The following is a 27852-nucleotide window of genomic DNA, read 5'->3' on the forward strand; positions in this document are numbered from 1 at the left end:
TTTACCACTGAGCCATCTCTTCAGCTCTTACCATTTCTGTCTCCGGTAAAATATGACACCTTTCTGAGGGGATCTATTTCAGTCACTGCTCTGCCTTCCACTGCACCTAAAATACAAGTTGGTACATAATGGGCATCACTGGGCTCTTGTTAAACAAATGGCAAGACAAACCAATACCACATTCCACCCTTTCCACTTAGGAATCGAGGTTAGAGATTGTGTTGGGACAATGAATCACAAGGGACAAAGTGATCTACAGAACAGACTTGATATCCATGTTTTACTTTATTTGCTATGTGTGTGCACATGTGAAGTCAATCCTGGGTGTTATTTCCCAGGAGTGATCTACCTTGTTTTTCGAAACAAGGTTTCTCTCTCTCTCTCTCTTTCTGAGATCTGGAACTCACCAGGAAGGCTACATTGGCCAGCTAGCAAGCCCCAAGCACTGAGATTATATGTACCTATCTTCTTAGGAAGGTTCTAGGGATTAAACTCGAGTCTTCATGCTAGTATGGCAAGCTCTTTATCAACTGAACTATCTCCCAAACTCCTGAAAGAAAATTTTATAAAGAATATATTCTCAGGGCTGAGAGATGCCTCAGTGGTTAAGAGCACATTGACTGCTCTTCCAGAGGTCCTGAGTTCAATTCCCAGCAACCACTTGGTGGCTCACAACTATCTGTAATTGGATCTGATGTGTGTATGAAGCCAGCTACAGTGTACTTTTTTATATAAAATAATTCTTTTTTTTTTTTAATTTGGTTTTTCGAGACAGGGTTTCTCTGTATAGCCCTGGCTGTCCTGGAACTCACTTTGTAGACCAGGCTGGCCTCGAACTCAGAAATCCGCCTGCCTCTGCCTCCCGAGTGCTGGGATTAAAGGCATGCGCCACCACATCCGGCTAAATAATTCTTTTTTTAAAAAAATATATTCTCTAGGGGCTGGAGATACAGCTCAATTGATAAAGTGGTATTACATAAGACCAGGTGTGGTGGTGCATATCTGTAATCCCAACACTTGAAAGCAGGAGGATCCTTCCTGAATTATAGGCCAGAAAGTTCAAGGCAGATTGGGACTATACACAAAAATGCTATCATCTCCAGCCACCAAACCAAAATAAAAACAGAATCTGCATAGCTTTAAACTTTTTAATATTTGATTTTTTAAGGTTTATTATTTATATGAGTACACCATAGATGTCATCAGATACACCAGAAGACCGTGTCAGATCCCATTATAGATGGTTGTGAGCCACCATGTGGTTTCTGGGAATTGAACTCAGGACCTCTGGAAGAGCAGTCAGTGCTCTTAACCTCTGAGCCATCTCTCCAGCCCCCAACTGTTTTGTTTGTTTGTTTTTTGTTTTGTTTGTTTTGTTTTGTTTTGAGATAGAGTCTCTCTTTGTAGTACTGGCCATCCTTGTCTACTTGCTATGTAGACCAGGCTGGCTTTGAACTCAGACATCCATCTGCCTTCATGCTGGGATTAAAAACATGCACCATTATGCCTGGTTCAAGATTTATTTGTGTATAAGGTTTTGTTTGTTTGTTTGTTTGTTTGTTTGTTTTTGCCTGTGTGTGTATGTCTGTGCGCTACATGCATGGCTGGTGCCCTTGGAGGTCAAACGCGGGTATCATATGCTCTGGAACTGGAGTTATGGAGTTGTGAGCCACCATGTGAGAGCTAGAAGTTGAATTCTAGCTCTTTTCAAGAACAAGTGCTCTTCACCGCTGAGCCATCGCTCTAGTCCCAAGGATAATTTTTTAAATTAATTAATCACTTTGTGCAGAGGGTCAGAGTATGTACCATGTCATTCACATGGAGGGTTGCTGTCCTTCTTCAGGAGAGTCTCAAGGGCTGAACTGGCAAGTGCTTTAGCCCACTGAGCCATTTCCCTAATCCCTGTGTAGCTTTCAACAGGTTAAAAGAGTGGTTTCCACTTGGCTCACTTCTCAAGAGAAATCTTCTTCCAGTTGAGGGTTCATTAACACCCTGTGGTGTGGGGAGCAGCCAAGTGGAGGAGGCACCTTGCCAGATGGCTGAGCAAGCTTCCGGAAGGCCGGCCTCTGGCTTTGCTCTAGTCTCTAAGTACATTTAGACCAGCAATTATCAACTTGTGGGAAGTAACCCTTTGGGGGCAAAATGACCCTTTCACAGGGGTCACCTAAGATCACTGAAGAACATAGACATTTATAGTACAATTCAAAACGGTAGCAAAATTAGTTATGAAGTAGCAATGAAAAAAGTTTTATGGTTGGGGGTCACCACAGATGGGGAACTGTACTAAAGGGTGGCAACATTAGGAAGGGTGAGAAGCACTGCTTTAGACCCTCAGGCTTGGAGCCAAGGGAATGTAAGACAGAGAGAAACCATTTCTTCTCTGTTCCCTCTCTGACCCACTGAGACCAATCTAATGTTAAGCAGGCAGGGAGGACTTTACATTGTAATGTGTAAGGTTACATATTTGTTTACTTTTTTGCATAGGTATGGATATGTATGCCCCTGTCACAGTGCATGTGTGAAGGTCAAGATGACAACTGGGGGGAGTCTTTGTCTCCTTCCACCATCTGGCAATTGGGCATTTTACTCAGTCGTTGAGTTTGCATAGTAGGCCTTCACCGGCAAAGCCATCTTGTCAGCTCGCATATAAATTCTTACACTACATTCGTATGTGAAAGCCACACTATCTTGCATTGGCCTAAAGCATTCATCTGAATGCTTCCGTGTTCCCCAGGAAACCCTGCCCAATCCCCACAATCCAAATCTAGGCGCTCACTACCTCTGCAAAGGCTGGACATGTTACTTGGGTGCTTGGATCCAAAACAATCATAAACATTTTAGTTCCTGTCCAACCCAGAATATCCATGTTAGTGCTAATGGCCATTCGGTTCCCTCTAGGTACAGGGATTTGGTTTGGTTTGGTTTTTTGAGAAAGGGTCTCTTTGTGTAACAGAGACCTGGCTGTCCTGGACTCAATTTGTAGATCAGGCTGGCCGCAAACTCAGAGAGATCCACTTGCCTCTGCCTTCTAAGTGCTGGAATTGAAGGTTTGCGTCACCACACCCAGCTGAAATTTGTATTTTTAAAGAAGCTGTGGTTGGCTATAAGAAAGTGCTATGAGCCTGAGAAAGAAGTACTTCTAGACAAATTACTTCACCAAAAGTATAGAAACCCCAGACAAGCAGACTGCTTATCACTCAACTAAAAAAAAAAAATCAACAAAATCTATTTCTTATATTTTAGGTTCATCCAAAGTCCTGAATCTGTTGGCACCTTCTATTTCATTATATCAAAAAGTTCTCTGTAGGGCTAGAGAGATGGCTCAGCACTTAAGAGCACTGACTGCTCTTCCAGAGGTCTAGAGTTCAATTCCCAGCAACCACATGGTGGCTCACAACCATCTGTAATGGGATAGGATGCCCTCTTCTGGTGAGTCTGAAGACAGCCACAGTATACTCAAAATAGTTCTTTTTAAAGGCTATCTGTAGGCTTAGATTTTTCAAACTCTACTTTACTAAGGGTTGTTAAATGGTTTAACCTCCCTTCTAGCCCACCAGAGGTAGTGGAAAAGTTAACTGGGCAAAGAAGGATGTGGAGCTGTTTAGAAATAGTTCTTTGGGGGCAAATCCAGTCTCTGTGGTCAGGATACCAGCAGCTCAGCTCACATGAGTCAGAATCAGCAGCTCTATCCAGGAGAGACGGAAAGGCTCCTGCCAATCAGCCTGAGCCCACACAGAAGTGGCAAGAAGTCACTGGAAATTCTTTGGTACATTTCTCTTTACAAAGTCACAGCAAACGACGATCAGCAAGGAAGGCCAGGTGAGCCAGTGCCTGTGCAGCATCATCCGCTGTCTGCTGGGCTATATTTATAGCCTTCCCAAACGTTACCTGCCCTTCCAAGCATCTGCCCCAGCAAAACATCACATGCTCTTTTCCAGACAGCTTCCAGAGAAACACTATGTGTCTGTTCTCAGCGAAACATCCCCCCAAGTGCCTGCTTCAGCAAAACATCCTCTCCTAAGACAGTTTCCTGGAAAACATCACGTGACACAACCGAGTCTCCAAACGAACAAAAGCCAGAGATTTCCACTTCAGATATCCTTTGTATGAATTTTCTGATGACCTTTGTGGGACTTCTTAACCCAACAACCTCCTGATAAAGTTTGTGCATTCTGGCTGACATGTTCTTTTGTTTGTTTGTTTTGTTTTTCGAGGCAGGGTTTCTCTGTATAGCTTTGGCTGTTCTGGAACTCACTTTGTAGACCAGGCTGGCCTCGAACTCAGAAATCCACCTGCCTCTGCCTCCCAAGTTCTGGGATTAAAGGCGTGTGCCACCACGCCCGGCTCTGGCTGACATATTCTTGACAGCAGTCTTCAGCCTCTTAGCAGAGAAGCATTTAAACTAACCACAGAGACAAACAGATCAAAACAATGAAATACAATAAAGGTTTGCTTTTGCTCACAAAATGTTCAACTACTAAAAATATGGAGAGTTTTACTCCCAATATTTATACAGGCACTTTTCCTTCTTATCATCTTTAAAAATGGCATTAATACATGGCATCCAAGGTTGACCTGGAAGCCAGATGCATTTTACTACTTTTCCATCTGTTTAGTATCGGGGAGGGGTAGAGTCGGAGGTGTCGTCTGCTACAATTGTAGGTCAGGGGGCACCTCTCTCCTTCTACCTAGATTGAGGTAGAATTTCTATTGTTTCTTCCCCTGGTCATGTACTCAGGGTAGCTGACCCTTTTAGCTGATTTCCCTTTATCCAGCTCCCATCTCACACACAGTAGGAATGCTGGGATGACAGATCCTTGCCACCATATCCTTCATCTACGTGGTTTCTGGAGATCTAACTCAAGCTATTAGGCTTCTGTGGCAAGTTCTTTTTATCAGATACGCCTTCCCTGGGGTGCTCATACTTGTTCTATTCTGAAGGGCCCTGTCATATCTCAGGGGAATCTTGTATTTGTCAGGCCTGGTTATGTCATAAATCGTAGGCACCCGGTTCTAGCAGTCAGTCACAGAGTGAGGCTTACATAAACTGGAGACTGGAAATTCTGGAGTTGCTATTGCTTGGAGGAAAAATGAAATTATGACTTACGAACAGAATACCAGGCTGTGATTTGTGAGCCTTATCTAACAAGATACGGTTTCATATAAAAGGAGTTTTCATAGAGCCAGAAGCATCTGTGAATTCTTTTGATATATTCTGCAGGTAGCCTTAGAACAAAGCTTTTCAAATATTCATAGTCAGTAATATGGTTTCTCCTGCTGAATCCTGTTTTTTCTGTACATGTACTGACACCAAGAACTGTTTTCTTACAGACTTGGAAGAGCTTTTTCCTGTCAAAGTCTTCATGGGTCGAATGGATGACTCTTTTGTAAGAAAGATTTATCCTCAGATATCCTCTCTCTGAATTCTCTGGTATAGCTTTAGAACTGACCTTACCGGGGCTGGTGAGATGGCTCAGCGGGTAAGAGCACTGACTGCTCTTCCAGAGGTCCTGAGTTCAAATCTCAGCAACCACATGGTGGCTCACAACTACCTATAATGAAATCTGACACCCTCTTCTGGTGTGTCTGAAGACAGCTATAGTGTACTTATGTATAATAATAAATAAATATATTCACTGAGTTCATAAGATTTCTTCCCATAATGAATTCTCTGATGTATTCTAAGGTTTGACTAAGATTCTAAGTCTTCAGCTAATTGGCTAAGAGTTTTCCCACATTCATTACATTGGAAGGATTTCTCCCCGTATGAATTCTCTCGTGGCCACTAAGGATTTCCTGTCGTACAAATGTTTCTCCATGTTGATTATACGAAAATGGTTTCTTTCCAGTGTGCATTCTTTGGTGTACCCTGAGGGTTGATGTCGGTGCAAATTTTTTTCCGCGGTCATGACATTTGAACAGTTTCCTCTCCTGTGTGAATTCTTTGATGTTGAAGGAGATGATCCATTTGCCAGAGGAATTTTTACGTTCTTTACATTGGTAAGTCCCCACCCCTCACCTTAATTTCTTCGATGTATTCTCCCGTTTGATTTCTGACCAGAAGGTTTTCCACATACAGTACATTGAAAGGCTTTTGTTCCTGTGTGGATTCCCTGATGTCCTCTGAAGGTTGACTTTTGGACAAATGGTTTCCCACATCCACTACATTCATGTGGTTTCTCTCCGGTGTGCATCCTTTGATGTCCACTGAGAGCTGACTTCTGGACAAATGTTTTCTCACATCCATTACATTTACATGGTTTCCCTGCTGTGTACTGACTTCTGGGAGAAAGCCTTTCCACAGTCATTACATGCAGATGGTTTCTCGTCTGTGTGAGTTCTGTGATGTTGGGATGTCCCCTTTTTTTTTTTTTTTGAGGCAGGGTTTCTCTGTGTAGCCCTGGCTGTCCTGGAACTCACTCTGTAGACCAGGCTGGCCTTGAACTCAGAAATCTGCCTGCCTCTGCCTCCCGAGTGCTGGGATTAAAGGCGTGTGCCACCACGCCCAGTGCTGGGATGTCCTTTCCCACAAGTTCATTACAGTTAGGGTTTTATCTCACTGTGAGTTCTTTGGTGTATTTTGTGTAATGTCTGATAGGGCCTATTGTCATGACCTCCGGATGACTTATCTTCAGTATGAGCCCTGTTATTAGGTTCTAACAGATTTTCTCCTGTGGCAGTTTTCTGAGGTCAAAGGAACAGTGACTGCCTGCAGCCATTCCCACATGCATTATATTCAAAGTGTCCAGAGCTGACTACTAAGAGGATGTTTCTCTGTGCTAATTCTGTGGTCAGAGAAAGTGTCTTATCAGTTTTTCCTATACTCACAGTCGCCAAAGGGTTTCTCTTCTTCATGAGAATACTTAAGTGTGGCAGCCGCAGCCTGAACACAGATTTTCCAGTTCCATTACCACTGAAATCTTGTTCCAATGTTTGAAACTTCGGGTGCTCAGGAAGATTATCTTTATAGCTGAGGGTTTTCATGCTCTTATTGCATTCTTTTTTTTTAAGATTTATTTATTTATTTATTTATTTATTTATTTATTTATTTATTTATTTATTTATTGTATACAACTACATTGCTGCTGTCTTCAGACACACCAGAAGAGGGTGTCAGATCCCATTACAGATGGTTGTGAGCCACCATGTGGTTGCTGGGAATTGAACTCAGGACCTCTGGAAGAGCAGTCAGTGCTCTTAACCGCTGAGCCATTTCTCCAGCCCTCTTATTGCATTCTTAATAGCTCTCTCCTCAGAGTTCTATCAGACCTAATTGTGAAAGGCAATTTCTCACATCCATTACGGTAACCTGCTTTGGTTCCCCCCTGTTGAAGAGTCTGTATTATTAATGACAGATCTAGAAGAATTTTGCAAGCTCACTGCCTGTGAGTCACATTTGCAGGAAATCTTTGTTGGACAAAATGGAGTGCTATGAATAATAAATGATTTTCTTGAAACCCGTCCTCTCTGTTCAATGTTACATTACTGAGGAGTAGAACCATTCTACGTATTTGTTCTTGATTTTATTTCCCTTCTGAATTAGGTCACTACGACTTCAATTTTCTAAAACTGAAAAAAGTTTAAAATATTTTATGAACTTATCACTCTTATTGACGGGGCTTGAAGTCATATAGTTTATGTTATACTGCTAACCTAGATTTCATTAAAGCAAATAGTGTAAATATAAATATAGTAGAGGAAGCAAGTAAAGAATGCCTTACATAGGCAGTGGCATATAGTAAGTACCAAAGACAATATGAGGGTGATCAGAAAAAAGTAAATAGAAGTTGGGAGTGGGGTGGTTATTTTAGGCAGAAGGGAAGTAGAGAAAAGAATGAATATAACACAGGCTATAAGCCTTAGAACAATAAGGAAAAAATGGAAATTATATTATTAACAAAATAGGCCCAGTACATTTGGGTGGGGTGGAACAGATTTTTAATCCCAGAATTTGGGAGAAGCAGAGATAAGAGGATCTCTGTGAATTCCAGGACAGCCAGGATTACATAGAGAGACCCAGTCTCAAAAAACAAAAAATATAAATAAATAAATAAACAAACAAATAAACAAGCCCAGTACAAAAGGCTTTTGTTTTGGAGAAGGAAATCATAGAAGATATTATTTTGATGATAATGGTCAAATACTAAATTGTTGACATTCTTCCCATTTATTCTATTTCGTTTGCATGGACAGCCTGACAGCAACAACTTTCCTATGTTGATAGGAGAAAGTTACTGCTTAACCTCGCCCTTATCTCTGAGCTGTGGTTCACAGAAATAAAAACAAGTATGGTAAATTCTGATGAAAAGAAAGGCCAGCCTGGGCTGGAGAGATGGCTCAGTGATTAAGAGCACTGGCTGCTCTTCCAGAGAACCTGGCTTCCATTCTCAGCACCCACATAGCAGCTCACAACTGACTGTAGCGCCAGTTCTAGGGGATCTGACACCCTCACACAGACAGACATGCAGGCAAAACACCAATGCACATAAGATAAAAACAAAAAGACCACCTTTGGGGACTGAAGAGACAGCTCAGCAGTTAAGGGCACTGACTGCTCTTCCAGAGGAACAGAGTTCAAATCCCAGCACCCACATGGCAGCTCACAGCTGTCTTTAACTCTAAGATCTGATATGCCCACATAGACATACATGCAGGCAAAATGCCAATGACTATAAAATAAAGAGTAAATAAATTTTTAAAAAGCCCATCTTTGTAACTCCGTATGGTCTGTAGTTCCATTCTGTCATCTCTGATTTATTGTAAAAGAACTAAAACAGAGATGAATCTAACCATATCATCTTTAGTATCCACATTTGATATGACATGAGAGGTGTAGTTTTCAATGTCACATCATGGAAGGCCTTGTGCAAATATGACACAGTTACGAAAGGTCTGAATCAGGAGCTAGAGAGAACATGCTGCTCTTGCAAAGGGCCCATGCTTGGTTCCCAGCATCTGTATAGGCCATTCACAACCACCTGAACTCCAGTTTCAGGGGATCCAATGCTCTCTGTTCTCTGCAAACACCTCAAAATACATGCGCACATAAACCCACACAGGTACACACACATACACATAAATAAAATAAGAAGGTCTGAATTTTCTGTGTAATCTAAGTATCATTTTTTTCCTGCTTTTTTGCTTTGGGTTTTGTTTTGTTTTCTTTTGTTTGGAGACAGGGTTTCTCTGTATAGACCCGGATATCCTGGGACTCACTCTGTAAACCAGGCTGGCCTCAAACTCAGAGATTTGCGTGCTTCTGCCTCTCAAATGCTGGGATTAATGTAGGCACCAGTATGCTCATAGCTTGCTTAAAAAAAAAATGTTGCCAGGCAATGGTGGCGCACGCTTTTAATCCCAGCACTTGAGAGGCAGAGGCAGGCAGATCTCTGAGTTTGAGGCCAGACCCGTCTACAGAGTGAGTTCCAGGACACCCAGGGCTACACAGAGAAACACTGTATCAACAACAACAACAACAAAAAAACCAAAAACAAACAAACAAACAAAAAAACAAAACCCCACCAAACCCAATTCTTTATGAATAAACTAATATATATGTTTCTAAAAATATAATTGAGTTCTGCCTGTTCCTAAACTTTATATAAATGTAACCACACATGTTCCCTTATAGTTTGATTCTATGTAATTATTTTCTATTTTACTTTTTTTACTTTCTTGAGATAGGATCTCACTATATGTAGCCTTGGGTGAAGTGGAACTCAGTAGCTATAAACTGGGCTGACCTCTAACTTACAGACATCTACCTATTTCTGCCTTCCAAGTGCTGGGATTAAAAGTGTGTGCCACCATTCTCAGCCTTGGTTTTAGTTTTAATATGTTTATAATTATTATAAAAATGTTATGTGGCTCTATAATTCCTTTTTAAGATCTATTTCAGAGCTATTTCTCTGATCCACTACTAATTAGCCAAATGTTTCCCAGTATAGAACAACATCCCCCTTTCTAGTCTATTTTACATTCTAGAGAACATAATTACACCTTCGTAGTGTGCACAGCTAGCAAAGCGAGCACATGGTTATGTAGGACAGCATCCTGATTTCACAGTGGTTTTGAGTTTGCATATCTGTCTGTAGAGACGGGTCCCTGGCACTCCATAGCCTTACTAGGATTTAAGTGGCACGTTGGTTACTCTTGCCCGATCTTTTCTCTTTGTTCAACTTGCATTTCATTGTATATTTTAATCTAGTGCTCCACAAAAAAGAAAGAGAGTCAGTACAGTTTTAGACTTACTTACCTGCCATTTTGAAAGGTCCTCTGTTCAAAGTCTTTTACTCACTTTTTTGTTAATTTGTCTGCCTTTCCCAACATCTTTAGTAAGCTGACCTCTTCTACACTACTTGCTCTATACACCTGCCCTGTAACTCTGGCCTTTTTTGTCCCTTTAATGTTATTTTTATTATTTTTTTTAATTTATGTTTGTTGTGTGCGGTTTGTGCACAGGTATGTACATGCAGAGGTCAGGGGTATATGTGATATATAGATGTCTTCCTTAATCAGTGTTTATTCCTCTGGGACAGAGTCTCTTATGAGCCTGAAACTAATCGTCTTGATTAGGCTGGCTAAACAGAGAACTAGAATCTGCATGTCTCCAGTGCAAGGGTTACAGGCACATGCAGCCATGCCTAGCTATGTAATTTGTGTGCTCAGAATTCTTACTCAGATCCTCATGCATGTATGGCAACCGCTCCTACCAATGAGTCATTTCTCAAGCCTGCGCTGGATCGTTTTCATGTCAACTTGACGCAAGCTGAGGCCATCTGAGAGGATGGAGACTCAATTGGAAAAATACCTCCATAAGATCAGGCTGTGGGCAAACCTGTGGGGCGTCTTCTTGTTTAGTGATTAATGGGGGAGGGCCCAGTCTATTGTAAGTGGTGCTATCCCTTGGCTGGTGGTCCTGGGTTCTAGAGGAGGGCAGGCTGAGTAACCCATGGGGAGCAAACCAGTAAGTAGCATGCCTCCATGACCTCTGCCTCCAGGTTCCTGCCTGGTCTGACTTCCTTCAAGAATGGACTACAATGTGGAAGTATAAACCAGATAAACCCTTTCCTCTCCAATTTGCTTTTGTTATGGTGTTTTATCACAGCAACAAAACCCCCTAATATAATCATGTCTTGGTTAGGGTTTTATTACTGTGATGAGACACCATCACCATGGCAGCTCTTTTTTTAAAAGATTTATTTATTTATTTATTTTATGTATATTCGTACACTATAGTTGTTTTGTCTTCAGACATACCAGAAGAGGGTGTCAGATCACATTGCACATGGTTGTGAGCCACCATGTGGTTGCTGGGAATTGAACTCAGGACCTTTGGAAGAGCAGTCGGTGCTTTTAATTGCTGAAGCCATTTCTCCAGCCCAAAGATTTATTTATTTATATGAGTACACTGTAGCTATCTTCAGACGCACCAGAAGAGGGCATCAGATCCCATTACAGATGGATGTGAGCCACCATGTGGTTGCTGAGAATTGAACTCAGGACCTCTGGAAGAACATTCAGTGATCTTAACCACTTTAGCCCCCATGGCAACTCTTATAAAAGAAAACATTTAATAGGGGCTGGCTTGCAGTTCAAAGGTTTAATCCATTATGATCATGGCAGGAAGCATGACAGAACACAGGCAGGCATGGTGCTGGAAAAGGAGCTGAGAGTTCTACATCTTGATATACAAACTGCAGGGAGAGACTGTTATACTAAGCCTAGCTTGAGCATATGAGACCTCAAAGCCCATCTCCACAGTGAAACACTTTCTCCACTAAGGCCCTATCTATTCCAACAAGGCCACATCTCCTAATAGTGCCACTCCCTATGGGCCCAAGCATTCAAACACATGATTCTATAGGGGCCATGCCTATTCACCAAAAGTTCTTTTTTTTTTTTTAAAAGATTCATTTATTTATTATATGTAAGTACACTGTAGCTGTCGTCAGACACTCCAGAAGAGGGCATCAGATTTCGTTACAGATGGTTGTGAGCCACCATGTGGTTGCTGGGATTTGAACTCGGGACCTTTAGGAAGAGCAGTCGGCGCTCTTAATCACTGAGCCATCTCATCAGCCCCTCACCAAAAGTTCTAATATTATCTTATATAATCAAAGTTTTAAAAATTATTTTGGTCAGGTGTGGTATGCATGCTTTTAATCCTAGCACTTGGGAGGCAGAGGCCAGTGGATCTCTGTGAGTTCAAAGCCTGGGTAACAAAGTGAGTTTTAGGTCAGCCAAAGCTACATAATGAGATTTAGCTTCAAATTAATTTGAAAACTTTTGTTATTTATTTATTTATTTATTTATTTATTTATTTATTTATTTATTTATTTATTTTTGAGCCAGGGTCTTGCTATGTTGCCCAGGCTGGCTTTGAACTCTTGGACTTAAGCAAATTCTCTCAGCTCAGTCTTCCCAGTAGATGACACTTCAGATGTGTGCTATCATGACCAGCATTACAAAATTTAAATTTTTGATGGAGTCAACTTTAGCAGTAATTTCTCACTATTTGGACTTTGGGTGTTTTTAGCATTTTCACACAAGCCTTGAAAAACAAAGGTATTTGCCCCTATCAGCAGCCTAACCACCATCAAGTTCTGTTTATTGGTGCTTAGCTGCTCACCTGGGTGAATGCAGTTTGAGAATTTCTCCTCTGAGAGCCAAGGTGTTTCTTGTTACCTGAGTATCACATCTGGTTTGGAAATGAAGAACCCTGTTGACAGAAAACATGTGAGAGCTGTGTGATCCGGGTCTTGCAGTGTCTGCCTCCCACCCTCGGGTGCATGGGAGCATCTTCCCACCAGGACCAGTTCTCCAGTGACCAAGCTGGCCTGGGCGGGCTCCACACCCTCCAGAGATCTCAATTCCACTGCAAGACATAAGGCCTGGTGACACCTGCTCCTGCGCAAAGCTAAGTGAGAATGTAGTTCCCAGAAGGCTGCAGAATAACCTTAGCTATCTCGGACTACATCTCCCAGAATGCTTCGCCTCTGCTCAGTCTGCTCATCCTGGTGTTTGTTCTTGGAAGGTTTAGGGAATAGTACAGTGCTATGGAAAGTCTATCTTGATACCTGAAACCCAAGTTCTGCCGAGCACCAGAGACTGTGTTTATATCTTATAACACAAGAGCAAATGCAATGTGTGTCTGGGATAGCATCTTGGTTGCAGGGACCAAGCTGAAAAATGCATCCAGGATCAATAAACTTATATTTTTAAAAGTTATAGTGACTCCTATTACTTGTAACTGTACTAGGATTATGTAGGTAATTGAAGTCACTTTTTAAAAAAAGATTTATTTATTTATTATGTAAGTACACTGTAGTTGTCTTCAGACACACCAGAAGAGGGCGTAAGATCTCATTACAGATGGTTGTGAGCCACCATGTGGTTGCTGGGATTTGGAAGAGCGGTCAGTGCTCTTAACCGCTGAGCCATCTCACCAGCCCCTGAAGTCACTTTTTAAGTGATGTATACTAAAGTATTTCAAGTGTACCTATAGGGCTAGGGAATCTCATATACATATGTACCTATTGAATCTATGTATTTTTCATGCTTTCCACATTTTATATGAAGAAAACTGTAAAGCATTTTGTTGTGTGTTTTGATGTGAGTGTCTGCAAGTGGAGGTTAGTAATGAGGCTCTCTCCTTCTATATGGGTCCTGCGATCAAATGCAAGGTGTCAAGAGTTCGGCAGCAAATACTTTTACCCTCTGAGCCAATCTAGCCCCATCTTGCTGGCCCTTGCCAAAATATTTTAATATGAAGCTTGTGCAGGGAGAAGTCTGGATTGTCGTTTTGTCGTATAGCTGTTCCCTCCAGATCTTTCAGACTCAAGAGACTGACAAAATTCTGGAGTAAAAATTGTTCGAGGAAGGAAGGCTATACTGTCTATGTGTGAATTTTTTTTTGTGGGGGGGGGCATGTAGTTGGCAACACTCCATGTTCTCTGGGAAGTCATGCAACACGGTTTCTAAGTGCTCTTGAGTTCAGGGTGGCCAAGAGAAGACACAGAGGAACAACTATTGTGAACAAAACTGTACATTGAAACAATATTTAGAAAACTGAGTTCACTATCGTCATATGAGAATAACACCTGTGATCCTATTTCTGGAAAAAAACAATAAAAGCTTTTTAAAGCTGGGTAGTGATAGCCCGCACCTTTAATCCCAGGATTTGGGAGGCAGAGACAGGTGGATCTCTGTGAGTTCGAGGCCCGCCTGGTCTACAGAGGGAATTCCAGGCCAGCTAGGGCTTCACAGAGAAACCTTGTCTCAAGGAGAATAAAAAAGCTATTTACTCGTAGAACTCGTAGTAGTAGTAGGAAGAGTTGTTGTTGTTGTAGTAGTAGTAGTAGAAAAAAAGATAAAGACAAAAATAAAAGCAAAAAAACTAAAATAAAACCAAACCAAACCCCTGAAAGCATGCTCAAACTCAAATAAGAACACTAACTGCACACTCTGCCTCTTTTGGAGACTGCAGAACTCTTCTTTCTTTTTTTTTTTTTTGTTTTTTTCGAGACAGGGTTTCTCTTTATAGCTCTGGCTGTCCTGGAGCTCACTTTGTAGACCAGGCTGGCCTCGAACTCAGAAATCCGCCTGTCTCTGCCTCCCGAGTGCTGGGATTAAAGGCGTGCGCCACCACGCCCGGCCCAGAGACTGCAGAACTCTTACACATGCAACTTCTGACATTGCAATGGAACTTCAGTGCAATGCAACGGAAACCTCTGACCAAATCTGACGACAGCCTCATCACTCACACTCACAGGCAGACACACACTTTGGTTATTTTATGGCAAGTGTTTTATATGGCAGTGAGAGAATAAGTTTCAATTATCAAGAAAAGAACCAAGTGCTGTTGAGGTGAGTATAATCTTTTTTTTTTTAAGATTTATTTATTTATTATATGTAAGTACACTGTTGCTGTCTTCAGACACACCAGAAGAGGGCATCAGATTTCGTTACAGATGGTTGTGAGCCGCCATGTGGTTGCTGGGATTTGAACTCGGGACCTTCGGAAGAGCGGTCGGCGCTCTTAACTACTGAGCCATCTGGTCAGCCCCCGAGGTGAGTATAATCTTAATGACAACCTCAATGAAAACCTTAAATATATTAGATGAAAGGACCATAATTTCTTTAATAATTAATACTAATTATTTTGTTTTGTTTTGAGACAGGGTCTCACTATGTAGCTCTGGCTGTCCTGGAACTCACTATGTAGACCAGTCAGATCTCGAATTCACAGAGACCGACCTGTCTCTAACCCTGAATGCTAGGATTAAGGAGTATGTGTTGCCAACCTGGCTGATTATTTCCTTTTGTAAAGCAGACTTTGTGTGTGTGCTTGTGTGTGCAGGTTCCCACATACCTCAGCATTGTGAGGGGTCAGAGGACAAGTCTCAGGAGGCAGTGCTCACCTTCCATCTTGGTGAAGCAGGGCTCTCTTGTTTCTGCTGCAGAGCTTTGCAATCTAGGATAGCTGGCTGGAGAGCATCCAGGAAACTCTCCTGTCTCCCTCTCTATCTCCCACCTCACTGTTACAGATGCCACATCAGGCTTTTTACTGGATTCCAGGGATGGGAGCTTGGGTTGCCGGGCTCTCATGACTCGTGGTTTCACCTGCTGAGATATCTCAGCAGCCCGAACGATGTAATCCCTGCACTCGGTAGGTTGGAGGCTGGAGGCTCAGAAGTTCAATGTCATTTCTATCTACATAGCAGGTTCAAGGGCAGCCTGGACTTCTTGAGATATAGGAATATCTGGTTATTTTAGCATCAATTTTGAAATCACTTATCCTTTTCCATCCTATTACCACGGAACAAATGACGACTTTCAGGTGCAGCACAGAGGGTTTAAAGAAGGAAAGAACATGTTGTTTCACATAAAGCAAGATAAGGCCTGAGCAGATTAGAGCTTTTCTCAAATATGCGAGTTATATGAGTCATAGAGCAAAAGCTGACCAATGTAGAGTCAGAGAGTGCCAAACCTGTTGGGACATGATTGTTAAGTAACTGAACCTCTCATACGAGCTAAAGTGTTGGATAGAAAGTACAGTGTCATCAGTGAAGGAAGTGTTTCCCAGAGGCTGTTAGTGTAGTCCACATCGCTGAGGGAAAAACAGGGGTTTACCATGTTATATGCAACAGCCACGCAAAAATAACACAAAAGTGTTTAGGAAGGAAACTGGCCCTTCAGAAGTGTGTACATCAGAAGGCACCAGGACAAAAGGAATGTGGTAGGGTACTATGAATTTCCAAATTTCCCATGAAAGGTCTGTCATTAATACACATGTAGAAATTTGCAGCTAATGTCAGAATTGCTTATAAAGCAAGAGAGACATAATTCTTTTACATCTATGAGTTTTAGTATATATGATAAATATCGATATCTATCAATGATATATATAATGCTATGTATATCATATATATAACTATATCTGTTAAGTGTTCTTAAAACAGACAACTCAAAGCACTCACCAGCTGCTTTTCTGTCAGTTTTAACCTTGCCACAGGTAATGCAGAGGTAGACTGAGCTATAAATAAATCTATTTTCCCATTTTAATTATTTTATGTATTTTTTTTAAAAACATGGTCTCAAAATGTTCACAGAAGTTTTATTCACAATAGCCCCAAGCTGGAAAACAAACAAACAAAAATATCGACCCACTGATGAGAACAAATTTCAATGTTTGAGCAAAGGAGTCCTTGACAAAACAGAATAAACTACTGCCAGACAGAAACACACATGAACCTCAAAAACCTTATGCTCTGTAAAATAGACCACACCACAGATCAAATGTAGTTAATGATTATACTCATAAGTGTAGGATGGTAAAACTATGCCGGGAAGTTTGGTAAGGTAGAGCAATTTGAGATCCAGAGACTAAGTGGCCACGCACCTGAGATTTAGGTGATTCCTTGCTCCCTGCCAGATTCCTGACCTGAAACACATGCCATGCTTCTCACATAAAAGAAATATGTCCTGTGGTCTTGTAAGCCCAAAACAGAGTTCTCCATGCTAATGAGGTACCTAGAGGCCCAGAGGGCTTAGCCAATAAGCTTCCGTTCCCAGACATTCCTCCCAATAAAAGGTATTTAATCTCAGAAGTGGGTATGGTACGTTATACATCCATTTTCTGTCATAACCAGTAAACTGTTTAGAACCATGGACTATCTCTTTCATCAAGATCCGCTGTGGGGAGCCATGGAGAAGGCATTCGACCTCAGAGCTGCAGCTTAATTCTCCAGTAGAAGGCCTCTCTGTGCTCCCAGCCACAACCACAACTAAGCTTGCCTCCTCTAAGCTAAGGACAACTACCACTGGGACAAGCCAGAGCTCCCCTTTCCCCCGCCCCCGGGGCTAGACGCTGTCCCCAACTCACCCTGACTCTGTTCTCTGCTATTCCATGACTCCCAGACAAGGGTCAGAGAACCCCACAGCCCTGGCCTCACTGCAGGCTCAGGGATCCCCGAACCAGCTCCAGCTTCCCATCCCCCTGAGTGGTGTCTCTGCACCTATAGCCCGGCACTTCCCTGGTAGTAGTATGGGATAGGCCCAGTCAAACTCCCCTGTTCCACTTCGCCAAGAAGCTGTGCCCAACGGTGGAGCAGATGTGGACCAACACCTCTGAGTTGTTATTTAGAAACTGGGGCTCAGGTGGAAAAGGTTACAGAGGTTACAGAGACTTGGGTTCCACGTTTCCTTTTCTAGTTAGTGCATGGACTCTTCTAAGCCTCACACATTCAATACATTACAACGTAGGGAATGAACAAAGATCTCACCTGAGAAACAGAACTCACTCTGTAAACCAGGCTGGCCTCGAACTCAGAAATTCTCCTGCCTCTCCTCCCAAGTGCTGGGATCAAAGGCGTGAGCCACCACGCCCGGCTTATTTATTTATGTATATGGTACACTGTAGCTGAACAGATGGTTGTGAGCCTTCATGTGGTTGCTGGGAATTGAATTTTTAGGACCTCTGCTTGCTCTGGTCAACTCCGCTCGCTCCAGCCCAAAGATTTATTTATTATTATTATATATTCAGACTCACCAGAAGAGGGTGCCAGATCTCATTACGGGTGGTTGTGAGACACCATGTCGTTGTTGGGATTCGAACTCAGGACCTTCCTAAGAGCAGTCAGTACTCTTACCCACTAAGCCATCTATCTCCCCAGCCCCAAAATAAACTCTTCTAGATTAAATTAACAAAGATGCACATATCTTCCTAGATAATGAGATAGGGACTATTTTAGCAAACATATTCTAAAGGCACAAATACTGTTTGTTATTAAAAGTAACTTAGTGAAGGCAGGGAGAGATGGCTCAGAAGTTAGAAGAGCTTTTGCTCTTGCAGTGAATCTGGGTTCAGTTCCCACCACTCACATGAAGTGGCTTCAACTCCAGAGGATCTGATGCCTTGGGCCTCCAAGGACAATTGTATGATGTGCTCATACCTACAGGGCATGTACACACCTAGTCATAATTTAAAAAAAAAATAAAGGTAAGCCTATAAAAATGAACTAACCAGGTATAAGGCTGAGCCACTCTGAATGTGCCTGACCATGTCTGGTCCAAAATTAACTTAGAAAGCGTCTTTGTGTGGGTCACCGATCCTTGACATAAACGATACATAAAAAATGTACAAAAAGAGATGAGGGTTTTTTTTGGGGGGGGATGCTTTGTTTTTTAACCTGAACTTGAAGGAAAAAGGGTCCAGAATAGCAATGCTGTTGAGGGGAGGAATCGGGGATGAGCAAATAGAGAAGTCAGAAAGTTGGAATCCGGAGGTCTGCATGACCTGATGACACATGTCAGCATGTCTGTTAATAAGTACAGCATCTTATCTGTTTGCAGGGGGTAAGAGGGGATGGAACAGACTTAACAGAAAACTATCCACAATGGGATAAAGAAGTCAACAGGAATCTAATTAAGCAATGTTGTACAAAAGCAACACAGGTCAAGTGCATCACAGACCAAATAGCCTTGGGACTGATAACCACAACCCTTGAATGGGGACGAGTTGGGTTCCCAGGATATGAAATGGCAGCTCCCCCAAGGCCCTTGGCACTAGGACATTCATTACTAGCTTCCTCAAGCACGTTCCTGGTTTTAGACATAGAACTGTGTTCCTTCTCCATTCATCAGGGACCCAGAGAAAGCCATGAAGCCTGGCTCATAACAGCTTTCACTCATTTATTACTTAGGGTGTGTCTTAGTGAGGGTTTTACTGCTGTGAACAGACACCACGACCAAGGCAGGTCTTATAAAGGACAACATTTAATTGGGGCTGACTTACCGTCCATTATCATCAAGGTGGATCAGGGCAACATGCAGGCAGGCATGGTGCAGAAGGAGCTGAGAGTTCAACACCTTCATCACAGGCAGCTAAGATAAAGGTCTTAAAGCCCACATACACAGTAACACACCTACTCCAACAAGGCCACACCTACTCCAACAGGGCCACATGTTCTAATAGTGCCATTCCCTGGGCTAAGAATAAACAAATCATAACAGTGTGTGCAGTTTGTGTGTGTGTGTGTGTGTGTGTGTGTGTGTGTGTGTGTGTGTGTGTGTGTGTGTGTGTGAGAAGGTGCCTGCAGATGCCAGAGACATCAGAGTTTCTAATTGTGAGTCATGTGCTGTGAGTTCTATAAACTGAAATTGGGTCCTTTGTAAGAATAGTATGGGCTCTTAATCTTTGAGCTATCTTTTTCATCCTTTGTTTGTTTCTTTTGTGACAGGCTTTCTCTATATATTCCATGCTGGCCTGGAACTCACTTTGTTGCCAAGGCTGCTTTTAAGTACATGTCAATCCTCCTGCCTCAGTTTTTTTTGTTTTCTTTTTCTCCCCCCCCCCCACTTGGTTTCTTAAGATGGGGTTTCTCTGTGTAGACCAGGCTAGCCTCAAACTCAAAGATCCACCTACCTTTGCCTCTTGAGTGCTGGGACAAAAGATGTGTGCCACCATACCTAGCTTGTTTCCTTACTTTTAATGTGCTTATCTGTTTTCCCAAAGCTGCCTTGCTCCTGTCTAATCCACAGATGTTCCTATACTTCATTGCATATACTTTTCTATTATCTATGTGAGAAGCTTATGGCTTATAGATTTTTATCCTGCTTAAGAAAACTTTATAGGGGCTGGTGAGATGGCTCAGCAGTTAAGAGTGCCGACTGCTCTTCCAAAGGTCCTGAGTTCAAATCCCAGCAACCACATGGTGGCTCACAAACGTCCATAACGAAATCTGATGCCCTCTTCTGGAGTGTCTGAAGACAGCTACAATGTACTTACATATAATAAATAAATAAATATTAAAAAAAACCTTTATAGGCATTCATCGTAAAAATCTTATATCTAGGGCTGTGGAGGCAGCTCAGTTAGTACAGTGCTTGCATGACACGCTTGGGTTCCATGTCCTGCACCACAAGAACCAGGTGTGAAATGAATTATCTGCTGACCCAGGTCTCCAGTGGTGGAACTGGGAGGCTCAAAAGCTGAAACTTCTCCTTGGCTATACAACAAGTTCAAGAAGAGCCTAGGACACACAAGACTTGTCTTAAAAAAAAATTGTGTGATTACAACTTTTCTTGCAGTCCACGAAGAGTGTCAGGCCTGTGCTAAAAATTGAAGCTGGTCCTCAACTCGAAGAAAATTTGCCAATACACAAAGGATTAAATAAATCAATTCTCTGAAATGGCACAAGATTACCATCTACAGTTATTATCTCTTGCTCTTTCCCCCCAAGGCCCCGCCAACCACTCTTCAGCTTTCTTGACTCTGAGTGTGGCAACATCACGTCAGCATAACCACACAGGACTCATCTGTGACTGGCTCATTCCATCTGGAGGAAGGTTCTCAAAGCTCCTCAGAATCTTCTTACTTTTAGAGGGTGCGTCACACTCCAGTGTCTACACACATTGTGCTTATCTGTCCATCCAAAGACATTTGTTTCCACCTTCCAGCCACAACGCTGCTGTGAATATGGGTACAATGCTCTCTTTGTGAGTCTGCTTTAATTCTTCTGTGCATAGATCCAGGTTCTAGGTCAGATTATAATTCTGGGTTGTTTTTTTTTAAGGTTTATTATTTTTATGTGTGTGTTTGATAGCATGCATGTATATGCACCATCAGAGAACCTGGTGCATATAGAGGCCAGGAGAAGGTCTAGGAACCCCCTGGAACTGGAGTTACAGGTGGTTGTGAGTAACTATGTCCTTTGGAAGAGCAGCCAGTGCTCTTAATACTGAGCTGTCTCTCGAGTTAAATATATATAAACAATAATTCCCCATGATCTCTTCCCTGTAGCCTCTGTGACCTCTCTATTCCTTTTGACTGCATATTTGCATGACTCAGGTACTTCATATCAATGAATCATGCAATGCTTGTCTGTTTCTGTCTGGCTTATTTCACTTAGCATGCTTGCAGAGGTATAGAATGTGTCTGTAAAAGTAACTTCTATTCTCCTGTAGTAATTGTCCTCTCAGAGGCTCACACCTCTATCTGCTAACCTAAGCTTACTCCTGGAGGTTCCGAGCTTCTATAAAGTCTGATCTAGGCCTAGAGTGTCTTCAGTCTCTGAGACTTACTGCTGAGAAGGCTCACCACTTCCTAGTCCTTTCTGATCTCTGGCTGGCTAGCTGGTTCAACTGAGCTTTTCTGGCTCAGACTCCTCTCTAAACTAACTGATTCAACCTGGCTTCTCTCTCTATGGGCCTCTCCTGAATTGTTCTCTGTGACCTCAAATTAATTCTAACAATCTATTTTAATCTGGTTCTTTCTCATTCTCTGGCTTTTTTTTTTTTTTTTGTCTTTATCAGTGTCTAGTTTGTTCTTTCTCTGCAACCTGATTCTGTAAAACTTTCCCAGTAAAATCTGCTTCCTGGGCTGGAGAGATGGCTCAGTGATTAAGAGTACCTACTGCTCTTCTGAAGGTCCTGAGTTCAAATCCCAGCAACCACATGGTGGCTCACAACCATCCATAATGAGATCTGATGCCCTCTTCTGGTGTGTCTGAAGACAGCTACAGTGTACTTACATATAATCAATACATAAATCTTTAAAAAAAAATCTGCTTCCTTCTCTTCTCCCCAAGCTGCTCTCTCTTAAGTAGCTTCTTTCTCCTCTCTTCTCATGAGAGTTGGGCATATCCTATCCTATCAAATCTTTCTGATCCATCACTTTGTCAGCCACTCAATTTCAAACATGAAAGTAATTTTTAAAAAAATTATCTATGTGAGAAGCTTAAGGTTTATAAATTTTATCCTGCTCAAGAAACCTTTATAGTCATTCATGGACTTTCAAAGACATCACTTCCAAACATGAGTGCTTCCTTCTAAAAAAACTAACTTTACCTTTATTGTTTGGGATTAAAGGTGTGTGCTAAGTAAGGGCTGAGCCACATCGTAACTAGAAACAGGTATTTTCAGTAAATAACACAACCTCAGTGTTCATAATGTGATCAAATATCCTGCAACATGTGTCAGAATATCATTCCTTCTAAGGGTCAATGATACACCATGATATGTATGTGCCACTGGGAAAAAAATCTACTTATAGCCAGGAAGACATAATACACATCCCAGCATGTAGGAGTTAGAGGCAGGCCGATCTTTGAGTTCGAGGCCAGCCTGGTCTACAAAGCAAGTTTCAGGACAGCCAGGGCTACACAGAGAAACCTTGGCATGAAAAAACAAAAACAATAACAAAAATCTATTTATGCGTTGGTGGTCATTTGTATTACACCTGCCACCCACATTCTGCTAAGCAATGTGGGTGCAAGCATTGGGCAGAAGTAACTATTTTAATCCTTGTTTTCAGTTCCTTTGGTACACACAGATGCTCACTGACTTGTGGTTATGTCCTGAAAAACCCATATTAAGTTGAAATAGTGTATGCCAAAATTCATCTTAATATTGGCAATCCAGCAAACATCATAGTCTAGCCTACATTATTATTATGCTTAAACAAGCTACATATTATTGTGTGTATCTGTATAATTGTGTGCACATGTGCATACCACAGCATGAATTTGGAGGTTCGAGTCCAACTTGCAGGAACCAGCTCTCTCCTTCTATTATATGGGTCTAGGGATAGAATTCAGACAATTGGTCTCAGCAGCAAGTGCCCTTATCTACTCAGCCATGTCCTGGGCCTAGCCTACGTGAAATATCCTTCAGAATACTTGTATCAGCTGACAGAGGAGTAAAATAATCAAACTCAAACAAAACATAACACTGTGACAAGTATCTCATATAATTTGTTAGGTGGACTCCACTATAGAGTATAGTGATTGTTGTATATCTTCATGATCCTCTGGCTTACTAGGAGATACAGCTTTCTGCCTTCTCCCAGCATCACAAGAGAGTATTATTTAGCACACTTCACATATGGTTAGCTCAGGACAAGAACCAAATTTAAATTCAAAGTATAGTCCTGTGATGGGGTAGATGGCTGATAGAGTAAAGTGCATAACACATAAGTATTAAGACCTACTAAAAAGTATACAAACAGGGCTGGAGAGACAGCTCAGCAGTTAAGAGCACTGACTGCTCTTCCACAGGTCCTGAGTTCAATTCCTGGGAACCACAGGGTGGTTCATAACCATGTGTAATGGGATCCAATGCCCTCTTCTGGTGTGTCTGAAAACAGCTATAGTGTACTCATATACATAAAATAAATAAATAATTTTTTTAAAAATAAATAAACAAAGGTAGGTGTCCTAGTGCTGACATCAACGTCTGACTCTTGCATGCATGAAATCACACAAACATGAACACACATACACACAAACATGTGCACACGTGTGCACACAGACAACACACCACTGCATACAAAGTATAGCTCCCATTTAATGTGCACTTTTGAAGCTCTATAAAAATTTTTTAAAAAGATTTATTTATTTTATGAATATGAATACAGTGTTGCTGTCTTCAGACACACCAGAAGAGGGCATCAGATCTCATTACAGATGGTTGTGAGCCACCATATGGTTGCTGGGAATTGAACTCAGGACCTCTGGAAGAACAGTCAGTGCTCTTAACTACTGAGCCATCTCTCTAGCCCCTCTATAAAAATTTTAAAGATGTGATTAGAACTGCTAAGATGGAGACCATGTGTGCTGAGGAGTGGAGCTGCTGTACTGTAGAAAGCTTCCTTTAATGTAGGCACTGCCTCAGGGTGCCCACAGCAGCTGATATTTTATATTTTCTTCTCATACAAGCAATCCTAATGGACATGAGGTGGCATCTCAATGTGGTTTGGGTTATATTTCTTTAAGGTTATCAGTTCTGAGCATTTCTTTTTAAAAGAGTTGATTCATTATTTGTGTATCTTCTTTACAAAACTGACAATGTAAAACTCTTGCCTATTTTTGAATGGGTTGTTATTATAGGTGTGCATAAATAAGGCTTATATTTTGAAGCCCTTATCCCTTGTGTGACTCTATTTGTAGATAGGCTTGTGAGTATGAGTAATTAAGGCTAATGAGGCCACAAGGTAGCTGAATGGACTAGTGTTTTTATAAGAGAGACACCAGACAGTGCTCCCCTTTTCTCTATTTCCTTCTTCTTCTCCTCCTCCTCCTCCACTCCCTGTGAGCACAGAGGAAAGGACCCAGGGAGAGGCAGCAGCCTGAATGCCAGCTAGGAGAGAGGCCAAGAGAAACCAATCTTGTAAAACGTCAACTCTGAATTTCCAGCCTCAAAAACTAAGGACTAAGTAATTATCTGTTGTTTAAGTCATATGTCTGTGGTATGCTGTGATCTGAGCAGACTAACATAGTCATAAAGGCAAAAAAAAAAGATGAAAAATCAATCTATGTTGATCCACACCTCTTGATTTGAGGGAGATATTATTAAGACTTGAAAAGGCACCCAGCTTAGTGGTGCATGCCTTTAATTCCAGGACTTGGGAGGCAGAGGCAGGCAGATCTCTGTGAGTTCGAGGCCAGAGTGGTCTACTTGGTGAATTCTAGCCCAACCAGGGCTGTATAGTGAGACCCTGTCTCTCTCAAACAAACAAGAATAGAAGAAATTGGTGTAATTGCATATACCTATAAGCCTTGGTCTCAGGGAGGTGAGAGGGGAGGACATAATGAGACCTTTTGGATCCTATCAGGGGACATAGTGAGATAGTCTAAGGAAGGAAGTCTATGAAGAAAAACACGTGAGAAAAGAAGTCACAAATCCCCAAAGGAATATTTTATAGAACAAAGAGTTCTCTAAATCAGTAATAGATATGGGGGAGAGGGAGTTAAATGGGCACTTCTCTCCAAGTAAAAACATGCTCATTATTAAATATTAGGGGAAGGCAAATTTAAACCAAATAGAAATACTGTGAAAAAGCCTAATGTAGTAGATTAAATAGTGTAAAAAGAAGAAATAACGATATTATTGAATGCTAGTAAAGGTGTAGATCTTGGGCCAACAAGATGGTTTAATGGATAAAGGTGCTTGCCGTACAATACTATACCCTGAGTTTGATCCCTGCAACCCACTGTGGAGACAATCTACTCCTGAAAGTTGTTCTCTGACCTCTACAAGCCCATATGGATGCACCCAACCATGTATATACACACACACAATAAGATATATAATAACAATAATATATAATAATAATGATGATGATGATAAATAAAGTTAACAAAAAAGTGGCGAGTTCAGTTGGGTTTGGCAGCACATGCCTACAATTGCAGCACTTGGGAGAGAGAGACAGGAAGACCAAGAGTTCAGTCGGTTACCTGAGATCTGCCTTAAAACAAATAGACAAGCTGGGCGTGGTGGCGCATGCCTTTAATCCCAGCACTCGGGAGGCAGAGGCAGGCGGATTTCTGAGTTTGAGGTCAGCCTGGTCTACAAAGTGAGTTCCAGGACAGCCAGGGCTATACAGAGAAACCCTGTCTTGGAAAAAAAAATGAAAAAACTAAAAAACCAAAAAACCAAAAAAAACACCAAATAGACAAATATACAACTGTAAATATGCAGAGCCTTAGCATCCTTAGAATTTTCAGTGTTGGGGATGCAAAATGGCATAGTCACTTTGCAATTTAGTAAAAAGGAACAGCCAGACTGGTTTTTGTTTTATTGCTAAACTTATACTAAATAATTTATTAAAATATTAAATAATAATAATTTTGGAGACAGGTTCTATTTTGTAGCTCTGGCTTTCCTGGAACCCAGTATTTAGACAAAGCTGTCCTTGAGCTCACAGGGATCCATGTGATTCTTCCTGTGTGTAGGAATTAAAGTAGTGCACTACCACACCTGGCATCTGTTATTATTATTATTATTATTATTATTATTATTATTATTATTACATTATCATTATTATCGTGTGTGTCTGGGTGAAGATATCAGAGAACAACTCTCAGGAGTAGGTCTCTCATTCCAACATGTGGGTTCTGGGGATCAAATCATATTGCCAGGCTTGGGTTGTAAAGCCCTTACCAGCAAAGCCATCTCACTGTCCCTGAGTTGTACACTTATGAGACCCTGTAACACCACTTACTTCATATTGTTAAATCTTAGAGAATGAAAACATTCAATATTTATGGGTGGAAATCACCCACATATATATGAATAAATTGTGGATTAGCCATGCAATGATCACCATTCATCAAAGCAGCTAGCTAAAATATGAACATCATGCCGGTGGCCCACCCAGTGCAATGAGTCTTTGATTCCTGAGGCATTCACTGGAAAGGTTGCTTCAGATAGTCAATCATACTCGCAGGTCCAATTTCAGCAAAGCTTTTAATGAATCAGAAGTAATGATCATGGAAGCCAGGTGTAATGGCACACACCTGTAATCTAAGCACTTGAAGACCGAGGTGGAGGATTCCAAGTTTGAGGCCAGTCTGGGATGCCTAGCCAGACCATCGAAAACCCTGGCAACTCTGACTTGCTCCTGATTGTCAAAGAGGTGTATGGTCAGAAGGCTGCTCTCTCCTCTGGAGAAAAGTCTGATGCTGGTGGTTCCCTGCTTCCCAGTTCACAGCTCACTACCCTCAAACAACAGTGGTTATCAGGAAACTAATTTGAGAATCACAAACTCTGGCTTACAAAGCACTGGGTAGATCTGACAGGACACACCACAATTCTTTTAGAAAGCGTACCTGCGAGCTGACGGTCTCTGTGAAGACCGAGATGCCACTTTAGGCAGGTGCAGAGTTAGAATCATACCTACCCTTGAATCAGCGCTTCCTCAACATCAGCCTGTAGCCTGAGCACATCCCTCCACCCACTTGAGCCTCGCTTGTTATCCTTAATGGGGACAGCAATGCTGACATCACAGTGCTATGAAGTTTATGTAAGGCTGCCAGCGCAAACAACAGCGTGTTTTCTAAACAGAGGAGCAGTTGTCAATCAGGACTTAGGAACCTGCACAAGGTTGTTTGTAACCTCAAGTTTTAAAACAAGGCTACGAGGTCAATAATGATTAAAATCCCCGTGTTTGGCTGACCAATGGATTCTTACTGAGGAGCAGAGACGGAATTTGCTGGGAGTTTATGGCTCTGGAGCTCAGGGTCTCCAGGCGACCAGAGCCTGCAAGCCCTAGCATGAAGTCAGGCAGGTTTTGGGTCCGGCAGACATGATAGCACCCACCGCCTGAGCACTCATTTCCACCTTCAACCCCAGCGTTCCCACACTAGGGAACTGGAGCTTGTACACCCGGGCTTCCTGCTCCCGCCCTGTAGTTCGCTATGGATTCTGCCAGGTTTCAAGAAAACTGTCCCCAAACTCCATTCCACCCCAGCTGAGCATCCTCCAGGTCTCTAACACCTTGTCACAGCTTTGGACGGTATGGATGGAATCCAGGAGACCCAGTCCAGGACTGCAGCTTTGGGGGTGGGGGTG

At 42.0% G+C, this 27852-nt stretch overlaps 1 long non-coding RNA gene across 1 annotated transcript; it reads right to left on the reverse strand.

Annotated features, from left to right (window-relative positions):
* On the reverse strand, positions 1-27238 carry Gm31128. Its single transcript, XR_382570.2, has 3 exons — positions 27111-27238; positions 12632-12721; positions 1-106 (listed from the first exon to the last, which is right to left on the reverse strand). It is a non-coding gene; the product is annotated as a predicted gene, 31128 (long non-coding RNA).
* Positions 27239-27852: the final 614 nt, after the last annotated feature.

The sequence above is a fragment of the Mus musculus genome, chromosome 13, assembly GCF_000001635.26.
Source record: "Mus musculus strain C57BL/6J chromosome 13, GRCm38.p6 C57BL/6J".
Classification (NCBI taxonomy): Eukaryota; Metazoa; Chordata; class Mammalia; order Rodentia; family Muridae; genus Mus; species Mus musculus.